This window comes from Castor canadensis, chromosome 9 (assembly GCF_047511655.1).
Source record: "Castor canadensis chromosome 9, mCasCan1.hap1v2, whole genome shotgun sequence".
In the NCBI taxonomy this organism is placed as follows: domain Eukaryota; kingdom Metazoa; phylum Chordata; class Mammalia; order Rodentia; family Castoridae; genus Castor; species Castor canadensis.
In genome coordinates this window covers 31,571,605-31,596,622 of record NC_133394.1, presented here as the reverse complement: position 1 = coordinate 31,596,622, position 25,018 = coordinate 31,571,605, and the positions used below count along the sequence as shown (strand labels likewise).

Genomic DNA, 25,018 nt, shown 5'->3' with positions numbered 1-25,018 from the left:
GCAGATGCTTGCACCCAAGATTCAAACCATGCTGTGTGTGGTACTTTAGGGTGCTGGGCACATACGGTAATTAGGCTGGGACCCTACTCTTTTGTGTTGTTTGGGTTCTTTTCTGGGATTTGGCCAATGTGTTCAGCCACCAGGCAGAGTTCTCTAGGACAAGGAACAAACGGCGGTTGGAAGAATGTGTTATTTTTCCTCCCCATCTCATCCCACTCTCCTCCTCCCTGGGCATCCCCCTTCCATGGAAAGGAAAGATGGTGGCCGTCTGGGGGGTTCTCCAAGTTGCTGTTCAGTGTGAGGTAGACAGTGATCCAACTGCCCAATCGATAAACACAGCAGTCTGAAAACTGGGTCTATTGATTCGGATCTCCTTTAATTTTGGCTGTTTGCTGTAAATATATAATCTGTGAGAACAGTTGTCAGTACTCTTTATATTTTCTTTTTCTTTTTTTTCCTATCACACTTATTTTCTGCTTTCTGTAAGAATATCTTGCATTGGTCATGCATGATTTGTGAAAGGAAGTGGATTTGGTGTCAGCATGTCATCTTTCCTCAGGACTGATAAAAATTAATAATAAGGGGGACATGGGAGAAGATATCCTATCATAGACAGTTTATTGTCAGCAATTGTTTGTGGTTCCTGTGAGCCAACCCTTCTCCCCCCCCACCCCCCCAATCAAACACTGCTGTAAATGCAGCAAGAAAAAATTATTTTCTTTCTTCAGTTCTGTCCCTCACCCTTTCTGGAAGTGTTTAAAAAGTGATGGCATTCTGATTTTATAGAAACTCAAAACTTGGTGACATTGAGAGTGAGGGCTGTGGAACCGGGCTGCTGGGGCAGCAAGTCCAGGCCTCTTTATTCTGCTTGAACACTTCTGAAAGTTGCACATTTCAGCTACCAGGCAACCAAAAACACCCAGGGGCTTCTCTGCAGCTTCATAGCAGAGAGTGAGAAGGAAATAAAAGGATTTTGGCCAGTTTCTCTGACAGTTTGGTGTAATTTCATAGAGCACAGGAGGCAGATAGCCTAGTCTCTGGATTAGGGTGCAAAACCCCTAGAATTGTGCAGAGCTTGAAATTGCAGATTGCTGGCATAGAGAGCTCCAGAACAGAGCCACATCTTGTCGAATTTTGAAGGTCTTCCTGTGGGTGGGAGGGAGTTTTGTGGGATGCCAGAAAGCAGAAAGGCCAAGGAATAAAACATCAGCCCCAGGCAGAGTTGTTAAGTAAGAGGCTACTTTTGAGGGCTTTTCTCTTACCTGTTTTCTACATACTCTTCCCTCTTTTGTGTGCCCAAAGCCTTTCTCTGACATGCTCCCCATACCTTTCCTATCCTGTTCTCTGTTCCAAAACTAGTTCATATTCACATTTCCCCATCTATCGGGATCAAGTTCACTATGGTGATTGGCAAGAAGGCTCTCTGATTAAAGCAATTCTGACTAAGATGTTAGTGGCTGACGAACAGGAGTCAGTAATTCGGTAGTCTCCATCAAATCTTGCTACCCTTGTTCTCTACAGAGTCACTGACCTGTCTTGATTGCTAGAGTTGGTGTGCTCCTCTATAATTATGGAGAGACTGCTCACAGAAACCATGGCTCCTAATCTTTCATTTTCACACAGACATGCTAAATGTGAAATACATTGAAGACATTTGAGGGTATGGTTCTGGTAAAATAAAATTGAACATAGTAGCACCAGCACTTTATAGTTTGGTTCTTTTTACTAATCAGTAGTTTGGCTTTGTGAGGTAACTGCCCTGGGCCTCAGTTTACCAGCTGTTAAAATGAAGGAGTTTAGTTGAATTGTGAAATTCTTTCTAGTTCTGACAAAGAATGACTGTGTTGGGGAAGAAAAATACAAATGATGGGAACCAGTATATAATGGAAATAGCATCTACTGGGAACTAGTTTATAAATTGTCTTATTGACACTTGACTATTTTTTCTTTCTTTTTTTTTGGTGGTACTAGGGATTGAACTCAGGGCCTTGTCAGTTTGCCAGTCCTTTGAAATAGGGTACCACTTTAGGCTCCTGACTGGCCTTGACTGCCTTCTTCCTATTTCTCCTTTCTTCCTGGTAGAGCTGGGGTGCCAGGTGTTTTCCAGCACACGCAGCTATTGGCTGAGATGGGGTCTTTGAACATTTTGCTGGGGCTGGCCTTGAACTATGATTTTCCCAATGTCTTCCTCTCGAGTAACTAGGCTAATAGGCTTGAGCTACTGAGCCCAGACTTCATTTCTTCCTCAAAGATCCTTTCATTTTTTTTAAAAAAAAATCTTCCACTCTTTTCTTTTTGCTTGCTCAGTTATTGGCATGGTATGCATGCTTCCCCATCTCCACTATGAATCTCAAATGTAGTCCTCTGAGTCATTAAATGTATTTTTATTGTTAGAATTACACTTTCATTTGTAAAATCTGAATTCTTTTATATAACAGTTGTGATGATATTCTGAGTAAGAAAGTCAACATCTTGTACAGATTCCTTTCTCATTAGTGATCATGGGGGGGTGGGAAAAACCATTATATATTGGAACAACTCAAGACAGAAGGAACTGATTTAATTGAGGATGTCACCACACTGTGACATTTCTCAGAAAACTCTGAGACATCTCGTCACCCACCATTAATAGATATTTTGCTTTGGACCTTGATTTTGATATTTAACTATTTTTAGGCAAGTAAATTAATCTCAATATTTATTTATTGATATGTAACAATCCCCAAACTTCCTAGTTTAAAACAAAACTTTATTATTGTAGGTCACAGTTCTATGATGTGGTAACTCTTCTGTGTGATTCTTACTTGGGGTTTCAGATGAAGTGGCAGTGAGATGTGGCTGGGGCTGGAGTTACTGAAGTCTCCATTGAGCTGGATGCCCAAGATGGTGCTCTCACCTTAATGATAGTTGATGCTTGCTGAGGGCTCAGCCAGGAAGTTGAACCCCTGCATATGACTTCTTCCTGTCATCTCTGAGACTGGAAGAAGAAGCTTCTATGCAGTTAAACAATACCTGGAACTGCCACAGTGTCACTTTTCATCTTTTCCACTGGTGAAGACACTCGTGGAGCCTGCTCAGTTTCAAGGGGGGGGGTAGAGAGAGGAAGGAGAAATAGTTTCTATCTTTTGATGCTTAAGTGTCAAGGTCACATTGTAACAGTCTTACAGATCATGTAGATTGCAGCCTTCTCTAGAAATGCAGTCTATTTCACTGAACCTTAATTTCTTGTTTCTGAAGGAAAAAATAGCATAATCCAATGAAGTTGTAGTTTCAAGGATTTGATGAAATAAAGAATGACCCAGCATGATGCCTCAATATTTAGCAATTGATAAATATCTTGATTGTCTCCTGATACTGTACTAGCTCCATCCTGGGCTACAGAGCTTCTAGAATTGCCTTAGCTGGGTACTTTGTCATCATCACTACCAGGTGACAACAGTGCTCTTAAGATCTGCCAAAAAGACAAAGCAAATGGATTTCATAGATTTTATTGTTACTTATTAGGGGAAAAAAAAACACTCATAGATCTGTGGGCATCTTCAATGACTTAGGAGAAACAAGTCATTTTTCTTATCCCCTTTGGTGTACAAAGACTAGAATAGCCTTGAATACTCCAGGCCAAATTTCTCTTTTGGTATGTTCTCAAATATTACATTGTGTTACGAGGGGAGGTTTATCCAGAGTTGATGGCAGAATGTTGCATCTAATTTGCTTCCACAGGATTTAACTTCAGAGTGAAGGGAGATTTAGGGAACCTTGGAGGAGCATCAAGTAGAAAGCCTTAACTTATGATTCACTGTAAATTGCAAGATGTTCTGGAATGATGATACATCAGCAGTTTATAAGTCATAATTTTTGTTTTAATTTGCTAGACATCTGTTTAGCTTTGATGGCAACCATATGGGAGTCTAAATTGCCTTTTGAATTACAGGGAGATGGTAGCAAGGAAGCTAAATTGGCTGTGGAAGTGTCATGTAGGAAGAGTGTAAGAAAGGTGTATGGATCTCAGTGGGGAAAGTAACAGAACATTGACTTGTTCTGGCCACTAGGCTGTGTCTGTGAGAAGGTGCTGAAACAGTCTTTCTTGATGATGTACTTGAAGATTGAAATGAAGCCCAAGGGAAAAAAGCTGGAAAATCAAGTAATACTCACCCACCATGAAATTGCCATGTTAGCTCACTTAGATATATGACTGTCACAATGTTCACAGAAATAGTTGGAAAAGGTGAAAGCACTGTGCTGTTTTTCTTTGTGGGATGGGATCTGGCTATATTGCCAGGGCTGGTCTCAAACTCCTGAACTCTGGTGATTCTTCCGTCTTAGCCTCCTGATCAGCTGGGACTACAGGTGTGTACCACCATGCCTGGGGCAACTGCATTTTTAACAGAGCTTGGTAATTATGATATCTTCTCAGCATCTCAGAGTGTCTTACAAGCATGTCATGGCATCTTTATGACTGATAAGGAAATCGGAGCACAGAGATGTGGAGTGACATCTGTGGTGTTGAAGAACTTGCTAGGGTTCACTTTCAGAGTGTTAAGTCTTCTTAACACTAGTCCCAGCTTCTTGGTTTGAAACTTATTTTAGAAGATGCTTGTTATTCTAAAATAAAACCTCAAGTAAGTCATTTACATCTGTTCATAATTGAAAAGTGATAAAATTTTTGCATATGCCACAATTAACACCACCCCCACAAGCACAAAAATGTTAGGATGAAATGTTCTTGTTCTTAAAAGAATCGGATGGAATAATAAATTATTATGTAGTGTATTGAAAATTCATAAATGAAAATTGGAGTGTTAAAGATAATATTCCTACCACATGTTTCTCCACAAACACTGATAACTGGCTGTCTTAAAATTTCTGACTTTAGACTTCTGAATCATCATACTTCACTGGATTACAAGGGTCTCCTGTGTGGTTACTGTCTCAGTTATTTTCATAAACCCAATGTGTTGCACATTGTTGGGCACATAGTAGGTCTTTAATAAGTTTGTGTTAGATGAACAAGTTAGAGAATCATTGAAAACTACACAGGGATTGACTTCCTAGTCAAGGAAGCATTTTCCTCTATAAGGATGAAAATGTTTTCAGATTATTTTAATTGTTAGAGAGTTCTGTCTATCCTCCAACTAGATGTAATCTATCTCCCTGTAACTTCAATCCTCCTAATTTACTGTTGTGATTTTTCATTTTAATTTTGAAGCAAATCTCAAACCTGGAGGAATATCATAAGTGGCATAAGGAGCTGCTTTTATCCTGAGTGTCTGAGGCACAGTTGCCAGCAGGATGGCTCTTACACAAACACTTCAGTGTATCCTTCCTGTCAACTAGGATATTCTCCTAGATGACCACAGTACCACCCTGAAAGCCAGGAAATTACATTGGTATATTATCACCATCCAATCTAGTCCTTTAGAGCAATCCTTAGACTCATTATTCCATTAATGCCTTTTAAAGCAAAAGAATCCAGGTCTGACCTGCACTGCATATTCAGTTACTTCTTTTTAGTCCTTTTCAGTCCTTCACTGTCATGCTCTTGATGTTTTTGAAGATTATAAGCTAGTTGTTGTGTGGAATACCATTTCCTCAAGCTTAGATTCAAGGCTGTGCATCTTTGGCAGGAATTATCCCAACGTGGTGCTGTGTTCTCGTCACACTGATTTCTGTTTTCCCACTGTTGATGGTGGTCACTTGATTAAGGTGTTTGCCAAGTTTCTCTACCATGTAGTTACTTTTGCTCTTTGAGGCCATGTCAGTAGCTCATTTCTATTCAGATTTTCAATTAAGTAAATTAATTGATTTGTAGCAGTAAGAACTTAGGGGCCACCTTTGTTTTTTTTCAGTGTGTTTTCATTGGTTAATCTCATTACTCTGACATTTAAACTGGTTCCAGCTTTGGTTGTTGGCTGCCCTTTCATGCTGTCTCTATGCCCTTTTACTCCCATCAGTCTTTGTCCTCCTTTGCTTTCTGCCAGAACAAGATGTTTCGGGTTCTTCTTGTAACCTCCTTCTGTCGTGTTTTGTTATCAGTCATTTCCCGAGGAGCTTAGGTTCCTTTGAGTGGAGAATGATACTTAGAAGCCAAGATTTGGTCACTTGTGGTGCTCATTCCTGTTAGGGTGTCGTGACTCATGGGTCCTCTCAGTGGACAGACGGTAGAATACACACACACATTTATATTTGATTTTATTTCTGTATCTTTATGTTTAAAAGAACTTGAGTTCACACTGACACCTCCTCTCTGATCTCTCAGGGTTTAGTCTAGTTTCTTTCCTTTCTATGTTTATACCTGCTACCTTTGACAGTGAGATTCTCATCTCTCCTTATTCTTAATGTAATTATTTGATAAACCTCTGCATATGTGACCACTCTTCAGTCATTGCCACCATCCTTCTTGCATGGTTGTCCCCTTACCTGTCCTTGCTCTGCTCTGCTGTGCCACAGCTCTGCACCACCATGTGGACACCATTCTCACTGTGATACTCTTCTGGCTGCCACAGCGTCCCTCCTTTACCTGTCCTAGCTCAAGAGGCCTACCTCGCTTGGTCCAACCAAAAGACTTGCCTGCCTTCCCATTGTCCTTCATAATTTCAAAAATGGCCACAATGTCATTTCTAAACCTTCTGTTTTCCGTCTGTAAAGGCTCCTACCTCCTCCATATGTTTCACACACCATCTCCAGATTGTACTTTGCCCTGGCTGTCGTGCTCTGCCTCAGGCCCCACTTGGATGCATTAATGTAGCAACCAGAATAGAAGATATTTTTCACAAGTCGTTCCAACCATCCAGAGAGCAGTGGGCTGTTGCTCTTGAACTCTCCCTGCCACCTAGGTGAGGCTGAGTCTTGAGGCCAAAACCTCTGCTACTGCTGTGATTTGACTTTGAATAAGTTACTCTCACAGATTAGAGAGTCACTCCAGTTGCTTATCTGAAAAACTGAGAAAATAATTTTCCACAGAGTCATCATTATCCAGCATTAGGTGAGATTATGTACCTGAGTAGGCCTTGTAAAAGGTAAATCTCTCAATGCAAATATTAGTTATTAACCCAGGCTAAACTACACATGCTTTTCCTGGAAGCCAGTGAACATCGTTGGTTCTGGTTGAATTTCTAATGAAATAAAGCCTTCAATTCTTTTTCAAGTGAGCTGTCAAGCCCATGTTTATAGGCTAAGTGCTAATCAGAATCTTTAACTTTCCAGTTAGTAATTTGAATTTGGATTTACTACTCCATACATTTCATTTAGATGTTTTATTCTGCCTCAATGGTTCCATACCAATGACCTTAGGGTTTCTTGAGGGATGCGTGTATTTATGTGTGTGTGGAATGAGGCACGGGGAGGATGAGCTGGTACATCTCTGACTCTCTTGCTTGGCCATTGATTTTGGTATTTTGGGACACAGTGAACAATTTTGCTTGATTAAAATGGTGTATTAGTCAGCTTTCCAACACTGTGACAAAGAAATCTGAGTAATTCACTTATAAATAAGAGAGGTTTATTTTGGCTCATGGTTTCAGAGGTTTTGGTCCATGGTTGTTTGGCCCTGTTACAGCACAGCAAATCATGGTGGGAGTGCATGGGGAAGGAAACTGCTCGCCTTACAGTGGCTGGGAAGCAAGGACAAAGAGAGAGGAAGAGGTCAGGTTCCCAATATCATCTTCAAGTGCATGCACCCAATGATCTAACTTTCTCCAAGGGGGTCCCCCTACTGCTTAAAGAGTCTACCACCTCCCAATAGTGCTAGAAGCTGGTATCCAAGCCTTTAATACTTTTAGTACATGGGTCTTTGGGGGGGACTCCCAAACTGTGGCAAAGGGGTATTACTTGAATTAAAATAAGGAAAAAAAATCTAGCCTTTAGGTATTTTTGAATCTTGATGACTAAGGTAAAACATTTTACATTTTAAAATTTTTCCTGCCTCTGTGGGTTTTTATCTCTCAACTCTATGTGTGGGAAGTCTCTCTCACTAACTCAGGGTGGCTTCCGCAGGACTAGTTGATATCGCACCGCTGTGCAAATGCATTAGCAAGTTGGAAAACCTTAGTCTTCCCACTGGGGGATCTGGTTCAGTAGATCCCTCTTGGATGGAAATAGTGTTTTTTAAAGAAAGCCCCACAGATAGCTGTGGTACCTAGTCAAGGTTGAGAAGCTTTGGTTTTTTCATGTGGTGGGGTAGTGAAGATGTAGCTTCTCTCTCCCATTGCTCTCTGAAGGGGACACATGGGTGGTATAGAGTGTGACCAAAGATTTTACCAACACATGAAGCTCCTGCTTTTTGCTTACAAGGAAAAACATGTGGCCTATTTAATCCCTTATGGAATTTTTTATTAATCCAAAAGTGCCAGTTTATTTTTAAACCTGCAAGTCCTGAAAACAAAATGAGAAAATCTCTCTCAAGAGAACTTGTTGTGCTGCAATTAATATGCTGAAAATTATCATCATATAGTGGTAGAAGCAAGCTCTTCATTTGACAGACATTTTGAAGAAGTAGACTTTCTGTTCCTTTGTCCTGGTTGTCCTGACTCCCTCCCTCCCTCCCTCCCTGTAGCTCTCTTTAGGCTGATGGTGTAACTCAAGTGGTAAAGCATCTGTCTAGCAAGCTCTAGGCCCTGAGTTAAAGCCCTAGTACCACCAAAAATTTAAGAATTGTCTTGTAGCTGAGTTCCTAAAGTGGGAATCTTTTGAAAGAAATGAATATTTAAATAAAAACCTGTATTATTCTCTGAGACATTTTATTGAGACTAGCACCACTCCTAAATAAAACAAAACAAAAATAAACAAAAAAACCCAATACCGAATAAGCTACAGGGCTTATACACTATTTTATGTACATATTATCCATATGTACATAAAAGATTGTTAATTACCAATTGCAAGGTATAAATTTTAAGTATAAAATCACAAAGCTCAGTAACAAAATCTGTTTGGAAATGGATGGCAAACATTTTGGCTCCCCTTGTCAAGAAGGCAGAGTGATATTTTATACCTTTTCCAGGTACTATTTACTATTTAGATATGTATTACATGACATAGGGTTCTTTTACTTGTCAAAATTTTTTTTCTAAATTATACTTGGCACTAAGGCATGAATTTCTAGAAATCTGGAGGGAACAGCTGGTGTTCTAATAAATATTCAGGCCAGCTATTTTAATGCTTTGTACTCAATTAAGTAGTCCTAATAAAAGAGAAACACTTGACTTAATCATTTACTAAAGTATAATGTTTTGCTTCCAACAAAAATTTTCCCCAGTGTTAATATTTCTCCCTGAGCAGCCTTAAAACTTCATTCTGCTAAGTGGGTAGTTCTACTCATGGCTGATGCAAAGTTAGTGCTCCTGTTTGAGCTATAACAACTCAATGTAGCCCAGCCCTTTAGCTGAAAACCCCAGGCCATTGATCTTTTAGGAGAATTCTGTATATGGCACGATACAGAATCAATATGTGTCCTGGTTTTGGCATTGAGTGCTCTGGTGATAGCAGGCAGAAGAGTCTGCTATGAAGGAATTTGGGCTTTAAGAGTGGCTAGATTTGAACTCAGCTCCATTTCCAGGCTTATGACCAGGAAGTGTTACTTACATACTCTCCAGTGCAGTCTTTAGTCATCTTCAAAGTGGCATGTTTAGCAGCAGTTTTATTTTGGTTGCTGGGGATTGAACCCAGGGCTTTATACATGTTAAGCTCTGTGACTGAGCTACCTCCCTAGCCTGAACAATATTATTAATAAGAGAAATAAGACAAAAGATGTATCTCAGAGTGATGAAGGTGAGGGGAGTTGATTTGTAGAAACCTGTTGGAATACTCCATAAGCATTAGCAATTATTACTCTGTTTTTCTCACCACCGTTATATCTTGGGGTTGTTTTCCCCTTACCTTCCTTCAGAACCATTAAAATAATCGTACATTGTAACATATAGTTTTTTGTTCTCTGTAATGTTCTGCCTAGATAAGTACATTCTCAAAATAACTAAAGGAGAAAAATATCTAGCAAGTGTTCACAATGTTCTTTTCATTGTCTGAATAGCCAGTAATTCTTACAATGGAGACCAGACCATGAATTTACAGCTATTGTTTTTTGTTCATTTTTCACATTTTCTTCACCCATTTAGAGTCACTCCTCATATACCTGGGGGTGGGGGTGGGAAGGGGGTAAAAGCACTTCATTAACATCTGCTAATTCTGGGTATTCTGGAGCGCTCTATATGGCTGTAATTATATGTCTTCATCTTTTTATGGTATCATAAATCTGCATGTATTGACCATTGTTTTATTCTGTATTTCAGATACATTCTTTAGGTTATTATGAAGGTGAAAATAGAGTTTGTGATGCAGATAACTTGGGTTTTTCCTTGTATGTTCTTCCAGGAGATGCGGAGCTAGGATTTCGGCCTGAACTACCTGGATCATTGACTGACTGGGCCACTTATCTTGGTGGATGAGTGACATAGTGGGATGTTATGAGTGCTTGCCATCTGTTGGTGAAGGCACAAGCTGTCACTTCTCCTTGCATAACCTTTGCTCTAACAGGCTCACTCACTTTTCTGGGAGAAAAGACCAGGGCATGCAAAACAGGAGGTGCGAGGAGACTTGTCACTCATTCCCATACAGAAGGCTGAAACCCCTGCTCTTGAAGGGGAAGGGGAGGGTTACGTAGAATTTTACTGTAGTATTCATTGGTAAAAAAGAATGATGTATGTAGCATATCAGGATTTTATAAAAGCATATTGATAGAAATCTTTTGTTTTTTTTGAGACAGGGTCTCAGTAGGTAGCCTAGCCTGGTCTTGAACTCACTGTATAGTGCAGGTTGACTCTGAATTTGAGATCCTCCTGCCTTAGACTCCCGAGTGCTGGAATTACACATGTGCACCATCATGCTCAGCTATAATCTTTAGTTTACCAGGAACACACTCTAAAGTGCTGGTTTAGATTCATTTGCCCATCTTACCACCCAGGGATGGGTTGCTACTTCCCAGTGGGAAAACACAAACCAAGACACCTCCATGTCTTCCTGACCTCCACTAGCTAATTTTTACCAGTGTCTGGAAGATCAAGAGCTACCTGATGACTGCAAGGTCAGTCACTTGCAAACTACCCACCTGGTTTTGGATAAACCCATAAACTGGGGTTATGCCTGCCTATAGTTTCTCAGGTTTCTGTGTACATACAAGTCACTGAGGCTGTTTTTTAAAATACATAGTTACATTCAGTAGGGCAGAGAGGGACCAGAGATGTGGGCTGTGCCTTCACCAAGCTCCTAGCTAATGCTGATAACTTCTAGTCCACTGGTCGCATTTTGAGTCACAAATATCCAGTCTGTTTCAAACTTGTTCTTTTCTTTTAAATGGCTTTGGTTTTTGAACCTTAAATGTACTGTTTAAAAATATCACCATTCAAATGCATGCAATGACAATAATATGGCTTATTAACTTGTAGGTAGCTATCGGTGCCTGCTGGTGGGCCTTAGTCAGAGGCCTGTTTCTTTGAGGTTAACAAGTGCACTGAGTGTTTGACAGTCTGCCATTGAATGGAGACTTTCTCCTTGACTAGAGCAGAGAGTAAGAACTGAAAGGAAATAACTTTTTTATTCTAGGCTACTTACTGCTGTATTTTGAAATTATCTCCTCTTGTACCTTGGAGTGCTGGGGATCTTGCTTTGGAAAACACTGCTTAAGTAATTCATAGAAGGCATGCATTTAACTAAAACCTATTAATGATCACTAGAGGTAAAGTGGTTGAGGGGATGTGTTTAATGCTTGCCTCTTCCATCTTCTGTTTCCTGTGGGGTGGGAGTGGGCAGAACAAGGGCATCCCTTCCAACTTCTGAGAAATTGGGAACCCCAGGCCCAGTGAGTGGTTACATCTTAGGTATAAAAAGGAAAAGGCTTTGAGCAATTGTATCGCAGGCTAACAGGAAGTTAATCTTCAATGCTTAGGAAATCTAGTCAGTGGGCTTCTTCCTCTTCTCCTCCTTAGCATTAACTGTATATTCCTCTTTGGCATGAGTCTTTTTATTTGATGCATTTTTAGGACACTTTCTTTATGTTCTTCTATTGTGAGAACAGTACAGCGACATGAATGTAGCTTTTTTAAGGAAAAGAAATTCAGTACGATTTCAATGATACTTTCTTCTGGTTCAGCTGTATCGAAATTGGAAACTACTCAAATGTTATTATTATTATTGTTATTTTTTTTTGGTGGCACTAGAGTTTGAACTTAGGGTCTCATGCTTGCTAGGCAGGTGCTTGTTCTACCACTTGAGCCACTCTGCCAGTCCTCAAATGCTGTTGAGAGCGTGAGCAAGCACCCCCAAAACAAAAACAAAGCCCCACACATTTAGAGTTTCAGTTGTAGTCACGAATGAGGATTTGAATTTAGCAGGCCACACTTCCTTTGTAAAGGAAAACTGTGTCATTGCACCACCAGCTTTTAAGCATTTTCTTCTGACTCTATTAGCATCTGCCCCCCAGGATAACATTGAGAATGAGTATTTTCAACATACAGAGCAATATTTTGTGAATAAACATCAATTTCATTCAACCAGAAAAAACAGAGTAAAATCAATACATCTCCAGTAGGCATTTGAAAAACCCTGTACTTTAAAGGAAGGAGTTAGCAGTGTGAAGTAACTGGGACACAAAAACTCAAGAAACCAGGCTCTTAGTTTGGGATTTTTTTTTTTTTTTTTTACCATGACCTTCTGTAGACAGAAGAATGTAGCTGGGGTTTCCTGGGCACAACTTATCCAAGGATGGTAACAACTGCTCACACAGCAACTCATGGAGAAGAAGTCTTATTCGTCTCCTAATCTCATAACTGGAATCCTAAGGAAAATAGTGTTTCTTTGGAACCAATTCTTTTAGCTTTGTCTGTTGTTTTTTGTAAGAATAAATTGAATGAAGAAATGTCTGGCTGATATAACTGTATTTGGCATTTTCATTTTTTTTCTTTGAGTAAGATTTAATAATCCTGAGTATTCTCACAGTATGCTCTGAGAGTTTTAAAATTGCTATCCAGTGAGGATTTGAAACAATTGCATAAAAGTTTGAAAATATAGTTTACTTACCTTTCCTTAAGATGCAGATCAATATTTGAAAAGTAAAGGGATGGGGGTCTCCCCCCAAAAGTATTAAAATACCTCTTCTCTATTGTGATATATGTATGTATTTATTCAATTTAAATATTGCTATACATCCTTAGATTAAAAAAATACACTATTAGTATATATCCTTGATGGCTTTTAAGTACTGATCTATATTTTTAAACTTTTAAAAATGTATGTATGTTCTCTCTTTGAAAAAAAGATTGAGTAATTATGTAAATTGCTGTATGACCTCTAAATATTTTCATTCCTGGTAAGAGAGTAAAATCTTATCACAGTATACCACAAATATGAAAATTAAATGAAACTTTTTTGATGTTAAAAATAAAATCTGGAGATCAGTTTGGGTATCTATGATATACACAGAAAGAAGACTATTGTATTTTCAGTTCTTAGATGTAGACTAGAAAATAAACTCTTTGAACTACAAAATTATTACGTCATAGCTGGAGGCAACCAGCAGATCATTAATTATTGCTAAGAATCTTTCAAAATGCAGTTTTTAATTGTAAGGGCCCTTCCTATGGAACGTCCTCCTTCCCTGCCCCCCTCTCTCTGTGACTTTAATTCCAGAATTGAGAAGACAGAGCGTTTGCTTTAGGGAACCTAAATCTTTCTCATTCTTTCAAAAAGGTTAACCTGCTGTTGGAAGAACAGAAGGTTGGAATTCTTTTGAATAGGAATGCCTGTGCAAATATTTAATCCGTCGTTCATTGGCCAGTCTTTTCAGGGCCTGAGTGTTAGAACTATGCTTTATTGGTCTTTTGCAGTCTGGATTATATAATCTTAGGATTTATATGTTGAAAAGGACACTAAAAGTCATTTAGACCCCTGCTTTTTAATCACTCTCTTTTCCTACCTACCTTCCCCTCTAATAGTGGAATCTTTCTTTTTTCCCAGCCAGAATTTTAAGCAAAACCCCCAGTTTATTAAACAGGAAACAAACAGTTCAGCGTCTTGGAGACCTCAGAAGGTCTGAGCTTCACTGGTGGGAACAGAGTGCAGAGGGGACAGTGGGAGTCCTTGTGGTTTTCTCCCTTGAGCTGAGTTTTAGCTGGGACAGTGTAGAAGGTATCTGGGGACCAGTTACTCATTCAACTGGGGTGAAGCAGACATTTGGCTGGCACTGATGGTAGGGTGTATGCACCTCAAAAGTTGCCAAGTCCCAGGTCTTTGAGTCCATTTGGTTCTACTAAATAGTTTTGGCACAGTCATTTTGATTGACATCAACCTTGCTTTAGTGAAGTAACTATTGAGGTTATTTATTATGTATTACTATCATGCTTTGGAATGAGTGCCTGCCTCATATGGACTCCATATGTAGCTTTTGAGTTAGCAGAAACAGGGTTTCCAATTAATTTGCACATACAATTGTATTTTGAATACATTCAGCTCCATGGTGTAGCATCATTTGAAATTCTTTGTCATCTCTAATATCATTCATACTTCATTTAAACAAGCTATTAGGGGTTTGAAGATTCTGTGGCAATAAACAGAATCTACAAATTCACATATGTCAGATTTGGTTTTTTATTATTGAGTGCAGATAGCCATGGAATCTGTTTTGTTGTTTGTTTTGCACTGATGAGCTCCAGAGAGTACAAGATGATATATGTGTGTGTATATATATATAAAGGGATACTTAGTCTTTTTTTCTGTCATCTTCCCACTCTCCCAGGCTAGGCAAAGAATATTGCAAGGACTGTGGTTAAGAGTGAGCCTGCCTGTGTTCAACTACACTTGGGCCTTGATACCTCCAAGCTGGGTGACCATGAGTAGTTATCTCATCACTCTGCACTGTCAAAAATGGGACCTACTGGACCAGGCATGGTGGTGCCTGCCTGTGATCCCAGCTATGCAGGAAGTAAGAGGATCGTAGTTTAAAGCTAGTCCTAGGCAAAAAGTGCAGGACAGTTTTTGGAGGCATGACTCAAGTGGTAGAGCACATGCCTAGCAAGTGCAAGACCCTGAGTTCAAATGCCAGTACCATTAAAAAAAAAAAAAGGGTTGGAAATACTTCTAGGACCATTGCAAAGATCAGTGATACAATGTCCACATAGCCCCAAGAGGGTGAGAGCTCAGCGGAGGTTGGCTGGCAGTAAGGTAGCCAATACTGACTTCCCATAAGGTTGCAAACTTTTGGTTTATGGAATGTAATGTTACTTTGATAGAGAAGTGCACTCTCTATGATAGAGCATGTCACTTCCCATTGTCCTTCTGTCACAGGAGGAGACCAGATCTCCATCCTTTCCCTTGGCACCTGGTCCTGAGGGTTTTCTAGCTAAGGCAGCTGTACTGCTTCCCTCCCCGTGACCCTCATTTTCGCTCATGTTTAGCTGTGGCTGCCACCCTGCCTGGGCCTGGCCACCCTCTGTTCTGAACTATAATTCTAGCATTTCTCATGTCTTTCCTAGAGGGTCATGTTGAGGCTATAGACCTACCTATTTATTTTAAACAGTAGTATATGCAAAATATTATAGTCTGTGTAAACTAACACATATAAATATGCCTACAAAAGCTACCTAAAATAAAGTAAGTCTCCAGTAATTATTTATCAAAATAAGTTATTCGATGGAACCTAAAGTAATTTTCTTAGCTTAGGAACAAAATTAGCATCCATCTAGACACCAGTGCAAAAATTTGTTTTGCATAAGTAGGTATTTTTATGAAGTTGCTTAATTTATTAATACATAATTTATTCTGATGATAATTACAAATTCTCTAATTGAATTTGTATTTGCATGCTTACAATTATTTTTAAACAAATGGTGTTTATGAGCTGCTGAACTTCGAGGAAGCTGGTGTTTTAAATTGTTTTTCGTTGTCTCAGAAGTAAATTCCAGGTCTGAGAAACACTGATGTTACAGTGAACGAAAGCTGCCTCCTTCTCCAATGTTGATGTCTTTCAGAGTGTGTGCATTTGCCATGTGGAATTTGGTCTGATTGGTTTTCATTTTCTGAGCTATCATAAGTGATTTCTCTTTCCTTCACAATACACTGAAGATTCCTGGCATGAAAGTTTTGCTAGATTGAGACCAGCATCTCTCTTTTTGTTCCAGTGTTCATTTGTATCTTCCTTTTTTAGTGTTACTTCTAAACACAGGCAAGTTTGTCAGTGTGGAAGGGTGGAACAGACAGGAGGAAAAGAGGCAGAGCTGGGTGGGGACACCACTCTGAGGGAAGGATTTGCTGTTGGGGAGAAGAGTTAAGTGTGGGGTGTTTGAGAGTCCTTTTCCGATGGGCACAATCCTCTGTTTTTGTGATCTGTGACAGGAAGAGTGTAGTGGGGTTCACGGGAGGAGGTGCTGGGATTGTGATCCTCATGAGGATGGTCGTGGGAGTTTGGGAATACACACCAGTCTTGGGAAGTTCCTTCTCACATCACCTGTGCTCCTCCATGTCTTAGAGGGTGGGCCAAGAACGCTCATGACCTGGCCCATTGCTTAGGGCTGTGTGTGGTGAGTGGCCTTCGGGGATGATGTCATATCTCTCTGTAGGACAAAGATCAGTCTTACTGGGTGCTTTGAAGCAGTAGAGCCCCCCGGCATTGCCCCATAGTTTTGAGGCATGCAGTTTCACCTAGGTCCCCACCTTTGGGCTTTAGGGGTTGGGGACTGACGCAAGCATGATGCTGATGCTGCCGACTGTGTGGTGGAAGGTGAAGTCCTTTGTCTCTGACCTAGGAGTTGCATGTCTCCTGATAGTAGAAACAGTAGTGTGCAAATTCTTCACTTTGTAAGGAGGGAAAAGTCAAATCTAGACCTGATACAAGTGTATTGTGTTTAAGTTGAATATGTATCCAGTTAAATGTGTTCAGGTGTGTCCTGTTGAGGACATAACTACCTAGACCTTCCAAAGAGTGTGGTTAGGAAGGTGATGGTGGGTGTCTCAAACCCTACGAGCCTCCGGTCAGCATATCTCCAAGGAACTGAGGGAGACCATGGAACCTTTATCAAGAATTGTATTCTGTTAAAATTTGACACTTGAAGCTGTGCAGGTTAGTGCATGCCTATAATCCCAGCTACCGGGGGGGGGGGGGGGGGAGGGCAGAGGTTGGAGATTTCAATCTAAGGGCAGCCCTAGGCAAAAAACGCAAAACTCTATCTGAAAAATAACTAAAGCAAAAAAAGCTGGAGGTGTGGCTCAAATGATAAGAGTCACGTGTCACTTGCCTACCAAGTGGCAGACAGTACTGAGTTCAAACGTCAGTACTGCCAATAAACAGAAACAAGAAAAACCTGACACTGGCCAGGGTAGAGCAGAAGTCCAGTGTTGTTAGTGGCAGTGAGAGGAGCACATGATGTTAGAAGCCTCATCAGCCCAGGCAGGGGTAAGATGCATGTCTTCTGAAGAAGAGGTGAAGATAGGAAATGCCAGGTGAAGGCAGGTGGGGCAGAACTAAGGATGACAGGACCAGCCAGTCTCAAAAACAAGTGGGCCTGGGGAGGATCACTTCTGATTGTGCTCTCAGAATTTCTGGAATGAATTGTTCTCAAGAAATCAGTCAACCAACCCATTGGAAAAAGGCACTGCTGAGTCCTTCCATGCTGGTGCAGGCGCTTGAGAGAAGCATGTAGAATTAAGAGTTATGTAGCAGATAAGAGTCCAGAAAGAGCATTTGTTTAGAACGATGCTTTTTCTTTGTGATTTATCTAACAAAGTGTGTTTACTTGTGATTTGCTCCTTCCTCCACCACCAGAATAATATGTCATAGAGTAATTGGGCCTGAAATGAAGAGTCTGGATGACACTAGGACTCCGGGGGCTCAGATATAGGAAGTAAGATGTTGAGACCTCTTTCCTATGTTTCCAAGGTAGATCTTTTTGGCATTTGGTCAGAACTTAATTTGGAATAATATTTTTTGCTCATTTAATGACATGTGAAAACTGTTGATTGCTGGAATGTAGGAATTCAGGGAGTGGACTTTTTTTTGAAACAGGTTCTCTGTATGTAGTTCAGGCTGGCCTCAAACTTGTGATCCTCCAGGCTGAGGGAGTATAGTTTAATGGGGAAATATCTGTGGGAAAGTAATCCCCTATTCCTGAGGACCGATGCAGACAGCTGCCTAGGTTGTGAACTGCGTAATTGTCTGGGATGTGTCAGATGCTCGACTTGGGCAGTGTAGCCATGCTGTGTGCTTTGAGAGCAGGGGCAAGGGCAGGCATTCCAAGGTGTAGGTTGAATGGCTTCAGGTATTTATGGTGCTGTGATAAGTTCCACTTGCTGTAAGTTCTACCAGGTTATGGGGGTGGTAGGCGTTCTCATAAGGAGCTGGGATGCTCCCTGCCCAGGGAGAGGGATCCTCAATGTGACAAGGACAGCTCAGGTGCCTGGAGACCTTGCAGACTGGCCCAGGAAACCCCATACCTGGGCTCTTTCTAGCTGGTCCATACTCACAATTGGCCGAAGCCCAGTGATGGTGACCTGGAAAACCACTGATACACTCAGCCATTCGTGTTCAAAGCAGTTATCCTATTGGTGGTGTTTTTCCTCTTCAGTAAGTTCTTTTATTCCACTATTTTTAATTAATGCATAAAAATTGTACATCCTTATGGGACTGTTGGTGAATTAGTAGCAGGCTGTCCACAATTTCCTGGACTCTTGAGCCACTATATTTGTTGTCAAAATGAAGAGGCTATGATCCAAAATTTTCACCATTTTCCTTTTCTTTTAATTCTGTATATGAGGTGTTAGCTAGTTTAAATGCACAGGTTAATAGAGATTGTTTTATTGTAAGTATTTTAGATGAAGTCTTATGTTTTAACATGAACTTTTCTTTAACATTTTAAATGCATCCTCAGATAAAACCTAAAAATTCACAGGGATATGGAAGGGACTACCAGGAGACATGGATCCACCAAGGGAACCTAATTGCCTTCTGCCAGTACCCAGTTCTGTCTGACCTTTTGATTTTTCATTACCATGTATTAATTATACAAAGGGGTTTCATTATGCTATTTTCATAATGCACTTCAATCATATTCACTCCTTTTGGTTTTTTTGGGAGTGGGAGAATAAGGTTTGAACTCAGGGTTTCATGCTTGTAGGCAGGCATCAGCTGCCTTACTGTTTGAGCCACACCTCTAGTCCCAGCTAGAGGTTATTTTGGAGATAAGGTCTTGCTTTTTGCCTAAACCAGCCTGGACTGCAATCCTCCTATTTTATACTTCCTGTTGTAGCTGGGATGTGCCACCTTGCCCAGCTTTTTTCTGTTGAGATAGGATCTGGTGAACTTTTTGCCTAGGCTGGCCTCCAACTGTGATTCTCCCTGTCTCAGCCTCCAGGGTCACACCTTCTCCCCATTTTTGAGAAAGATAACACACAGGGAACTTCTATCTTTATAGCTAGGTGAAGTTACCAGCCCTAATCTATGCCTTGCCTACTTGAGTGAGCTAGGTCAGACTCCTGCAGGAAAGCCTGGAGGATCTGTTGTGTTATCACTCCTGTACCCTCCTCCTCCTAGCAGGGGTTACTGCGTCTTATCCCGGATTTTGAGCAGTGGAAGGCAGTGGGACTTGGCATCATAAGGTCTGAGTTCAAATCTCATTTCTGCTGCTTTCTAACTGTGTTACCTGCCTTATTTTAAGCTTTTTGAGTCTCGGTTTCCTTGTAGGTAAAAGTGAGTGTGCTAGAAGACAGTTTCTCCACAGTCTCTTGTGTTTCTGAGAGCATCTTGCGACTGAGGTACAGGTTGTCTTTGTTCTGGGCTTTCTTCTTCTCAAGGATGTTTGCGTAGCAGACAGCCTTGGAAGACAGAGGCCTGCTAAAACATGCTCGGGTTCCCTAGCTCTGGAGTCCTCGCTTGTAGTACAGTTCTGTGTGTGAGCCCTCTCTGTGTTGTTCTGTGGGGGATGGAGCTGGGGAAACTGGCACAAAGTTGGCATGGTGCCTACTGCTGGGCTGTGAGTAATGAGCTGTTTGTCTCCAACCCAAGAGTCTTAGGTTTTCTGCCAGCATCCGGGACACTTGGTGACCTCTGTGCAGTCTGTACCCTCTGACCTCACACTGGTACTGTGAGCAGTAATCTGTGTTCCATCTTGACTTGATGCTTGTGCTTTCCAACCCCCTTGCTCCCACCACCCTGCCCCGGCTCAGGTCATCACCATTCTCCCTTTCCTGTTGGTAGTCCCTCCCTTCCTTCCTCACACTCCATCTTCCCCGCTCTACTGCAGGTTTCTTCAGTGGTAACTGCATGTCATGCTCGCCTGTTTTAAATGTCCACATTGCTCTTCGTTTGGATGGGATTCAAGCCAAGCACCTTTACAGTCACCTCTTGCCTTTTTGCACCCATGTTCAGTCCCAAACAGAGGGGTTTCAGGTTCCCTGGGCTTAGGGCCCCTCTGCTGTGCTGTAGTCCACTGTGAACAGAGTCACTCAGTCCTTTTTCTTATCACCCTTGGGAAGTGAGGCATGGGGAGTTGTCAAGTGTGAAGTTATTTGTGTTTCCTGACCCTGTACCTTTCTGCTTATCTCTGCTTTCAAAGGTGTTTCCACCATAACATATCAAATGTGTGGTATCTACCATAAAAATTTTGTACCGAGTAAACAGGTCACAAGTGCAAATACTTAGCTCAGGCCCAGTGAACCACTGCTACTGCTGCTGTTATTGTTATTCTTTTGTTTGGCTGTACTGGGGTTTTGAACTCAGGGCCTCACGATTGCTAGGAAAGTGCCCTACCTCTTGAGCTACACCCCTCATCTTTTTTGCTTAAGTTATTTTTCAGATAGGGTCTCACGCTTTGACCCGGCTGACTTTGGACTGCTATCCTCCTACAGACATGCATCACCACGTCTGGCTTGATTTAAGAAACAATGAGGTCTCCCAACTTTTTTGTCCAGGATAGCCTTGAAATGTGTTCTTCCTACCTATGCTTCCTGTGTAACTGAGATTATAGGCATGAGTTACCTTGCCTGGCTGTTACTATTTCTCTTGCAAGAGTTCGTTCCAGAATATCTTTGCTTTTTTTTTTCTAAACTTCCTCTACCCTCACCTATCTTTTTGGGGGACTCTAAATGATGTCCTTTAGCATATTTCTTTATAGCTGTTTTCCAGAAATATTTTAGAATCATCAAAAACACACCTAAGGCTGAGCTACAGCATGTGTTTAGCATGCATGAGTTCTTCAAAAAGTAAGAAGCAAAACCAAAAACAAATCAACCAAACAAAAACAAAAACCATACTGAAATCTATCATAAAACTTCTGGCCAGTTGGATGACATGGGGGTGGGGAGCTTCGGGTGCCGTGACACACTAAAAGTGCTGGTCTTTCACTCTGTGGCTTTTTCATTTTGGCCCCAGGCAATCTGTTTTGTAGTCTCTCTTTCTGCACCTTATTTTCCACTGGATGGTCTTTGATTCACAGCAAATTGTTTGTTTTCTAAAGGATAAATCAAAGGTGAGCTTAAATGGTTGAAGTACAAGCTGGCTATTAAACTGTGAGTTTTACAAGGTGCCAGATCACATGGGCTGTTTCTGTTGAGCTAGGTCCACCATTGCAACCATTTTAACAGGAGTGAAAAGATAAAAAGCATCAGTCAGTAAATCCCATCTTCACTTAGGGCTACATTGGCAGGATTGAGCCTCCATTGGTCTCTTGTCATGATGACCAGCAGGTACCAGTTGATTAGAGGCCACTGGTCTTTCAGATCCTTGTGGGACAGGAACTGGGTACTGGATTTCATCCTAAGTTTTGGTAATGCCTGGCTCCTGGAAGGCATTCCATAAATCGTTTTGAATGTACAAATGACTAAATAAGAAAATATGAGTGTGTTTAGTTAACTGTAAAGTGCTCAGCAAGTAAGAACTAATATTTTCTCCTGTCTGTGATGTGGGAATGTGGGAGTGGAGATTCGGGGTCACAGGAAATGACTGGATGCTTGGTTTTCCTTCTCTTCTGCTCTGCCCTCTCTCACCCTGAAAGGTTGGCAGGCCAGCCTGTGGAGCAAGTCCTTAGGAGCAGATGGTTGTGACTCTTGTGATCTATTTAGTTCAAACCTAAAGGACTTTCCAAAGAGTGTGCCTCCTTTGTCTCTTCTGCCCCCTTCATGTGGGTTTATAATCCCTGCAATCCTTTAATCCTCTCCACCTAATTCTTCCCAACTCTATTCTGGTCTTCATCTGTGGAGATTTATCTGTCACCATGTTGCGTGGCTAGAATAGAATATCTTTTCTCCCCAACCACAGATCCGTCCTTTATGTCTCTTGGATACTTCCTGGAACCCTATATTGAGTGTCTGGTAAGATAAAGGCAAGGTGACTATATGTTTTTAGAAATTCAATTTGGGACAAAGCATCTAACCAAGGATCCTCTCCCACCATGCATGGATTTATTTTAAAGCAAACAGTTATATACAGATTGACCACATTTAACGAATGAGTTTTGTTGCAAATATGATTGGTTACTTGAAAAGGAAAAGAAGTACATTTTTGTGTGTGTTGGTTGACAGTATTTGCATATGAAATGGAAACTTTTCTAGAAAATCTGAAATGTGACAGTGTCAGATAGGGGAACATTATATGCTATCATCCAGACTTTGATCACAGAAGATTTTCCTCTGGGCAAAGATTTTCCTGGTGGTCACTTACTGTAGAAATAGCCTGTGGGAGAGCTGCCCCGCTCCACCCCTCTGCCCCCCCCACCACCTGGGCCCTGTGAACAGCTCTTGACACTTGCGTGAATATATTTTTACTTGTCAGGGTTCCAGAAGAGGCTAATACTTTCTGGAGTGGAGGATATGATACCGCCTACTTTGTTAGTAATTTTTACTGTGATTGGTCATTTCATAACTGGAATGGGAGTCCTACAGAAGAGACCACACAGTGTTCCTTTTTCTGTTTGTGATGTATTTCACAGCAATCCAGTCTTTGGGGTGAGTGGTACCAGGTGTTATGGCCATTGTAACCTTTACCATTCCTTTGTGTTTAACAGGTTCTCTCACGAGGTGAGTGCCCGTCATTTTGAATTCTGTTTAAAATCAAAACTGTTCCTCAAAACAATGATATAAATGGGGACCAGATGTGATTTTAAGCTTTTCAATCCTAAAAATGATCTGAGAGTTGAATGCTATCTCTAAAGATAAAAGCCAACTTCCTCTATGACTCAGAACTCTGATAACCTCATCTTCAGTTGTATTATTGGGTGATATACTGAACAGGTTGCTGCAAACACTGAGAATTATTGAGTTGTTTAGATGAACCTATTTTATTTAGATTGCTGAAAGATTCATTGATTTGGGAATGCGGGAAAACTCTGGTAGCATTTGCATTTTATTTTAACATTGTCGCTGGGGACAACATCACAAGGCCACCTAAGGCAATTTAGTGTTACAGAAGGGACCTGCTTTGCTGTCTTAGCTTCATACTCCATTTTCTAGCTGACCCAGAATCATGGTACCCTTGTCCCCCATTGCCAGGGTTTTGGGACGTTACCTCACTCTTTGCCCTGTCTTGTTCCCTTCACAAACATCACCCTGGTCAAGCCTCCACCCTCCTCACTGCACCAGCTTCCTGCAGCCTGTCCCCTCCTTTCCTCCCTGTGGTCCGAGTTTCATCTTGTGCCAGAATAGTCCTGTTTCATTTCTGTCTGATCACGACATTTCTGACCTGCAAGTGACCTCTGGGCTTCTTGCCACTTGGAGTACAGCCTGAACCTATCTCTGTCTGTCTTTCCTCTTCCAGGGCCACATTGAGGTCTTATTCTCCCCTTCTTCTCTTCCTACTCTCTCCCTTTGGTGCCCCATCTTCCACTTAGTTTAACCCTTGAAATCTTCTGTCATACCACCCAGGTCATCATACCACACCATCATATTAAGTTAGATCCTCATTACATATTCAAGTGATTATTCAATTGTCTGTATTTTGCACTATGCAGTCAGTTTAAGGGGTTGGGTCCTCCATGTAATGTGACACTGATGGTGACCACCCAGGACATGGACTTTAAAGTGCTCCATAGGACTTGGTTTTCCATGGCCATGTTGTGTTCTACCTGTAATCCCCATGTAATTACTAATAGTATTCTCCTATCTTTTCATAGGAGTGGTAATTTGGAGTGGTAGCATGGATGGTGTTCATTTTTAAAGCCCAAGGTGTGAAGCCATTCAGGTAAAGGGGTCCATTGCCAGGCTTATAGAGCAGGTATGGACAGTGCCAGGGTGATCTTGTTGAATTAAAACAACGAAGACCTAAAAAGACACATAAGGCCCTGGTTTGTTATGGCCTAGGCCCCTGGAGATTCAGTTTCTTCTTCTTTGACTTGGCTGTGACACACTTCCATCTGGGGGAAGGCTCTGAAGAATGGAAGAAGAACATGCTTTGCAAGGCACTTTCAAATCGCTGCTCCTGTCAGAGGAAAAGGGCTTTTTTGTGACACTGATCTGAAGATCATTCTTATCACACTCTGTAGTTTGAGATTTCAGAACATAACAACAGCAAAAAGTCCCTCTCAGGGCCAAAGCTGAGGTTGAACCAGACCTGATGTGGTGGATTCCTTCCTATGGGCCCCACAGGCCCAGGCATCCCAGGATGGAGATGGCCTCCCTGGTGGAGGCCCACACAGCCAGGAAGAGATGCCAGGAAACAAAACAGACAACACAAACACTGGCGAGAGTGCGTGCCCATCTGGGCCCAGCCACCCAGGGCCAGGGATGGAAGATGCATGGCGAAGGCCGGGTATTTGTGAGCTGTTAGGCTGAGCAGACAAGGCTCAGGTGGTGGACTTTGTCATGGTCCTCTTCCTCACTTTCCTCAGCATTGAGGTTTTGTGTGAGGGGTGCATAGTGCTTTCCATGGAAAACAGAACCACCTGAGCATTTGAGTGTGGGAGATGCCCAGGCCTCGCCCCCTGTGTGCCAGCTGAATGATTCAGCAAAGTTTTTTCCAAGGTTTTGCTAACCGTTAAATATCTACAACAGGCAGAAT

General features: G+C 41.4%; 1 protein-coding gene across 4 annotated transcripts in view; it reads left to right on the top strand.

The window, feature by feature from the left end:
- Tspan5 (tetraspanin 5) overlaps window positions 1-25,018 on the top strand; it is a 168,757-nt gene that overhangs the window by 1,279 nt on the left and 142,460 nt on the right. The window lies entirely within an intron of this gene.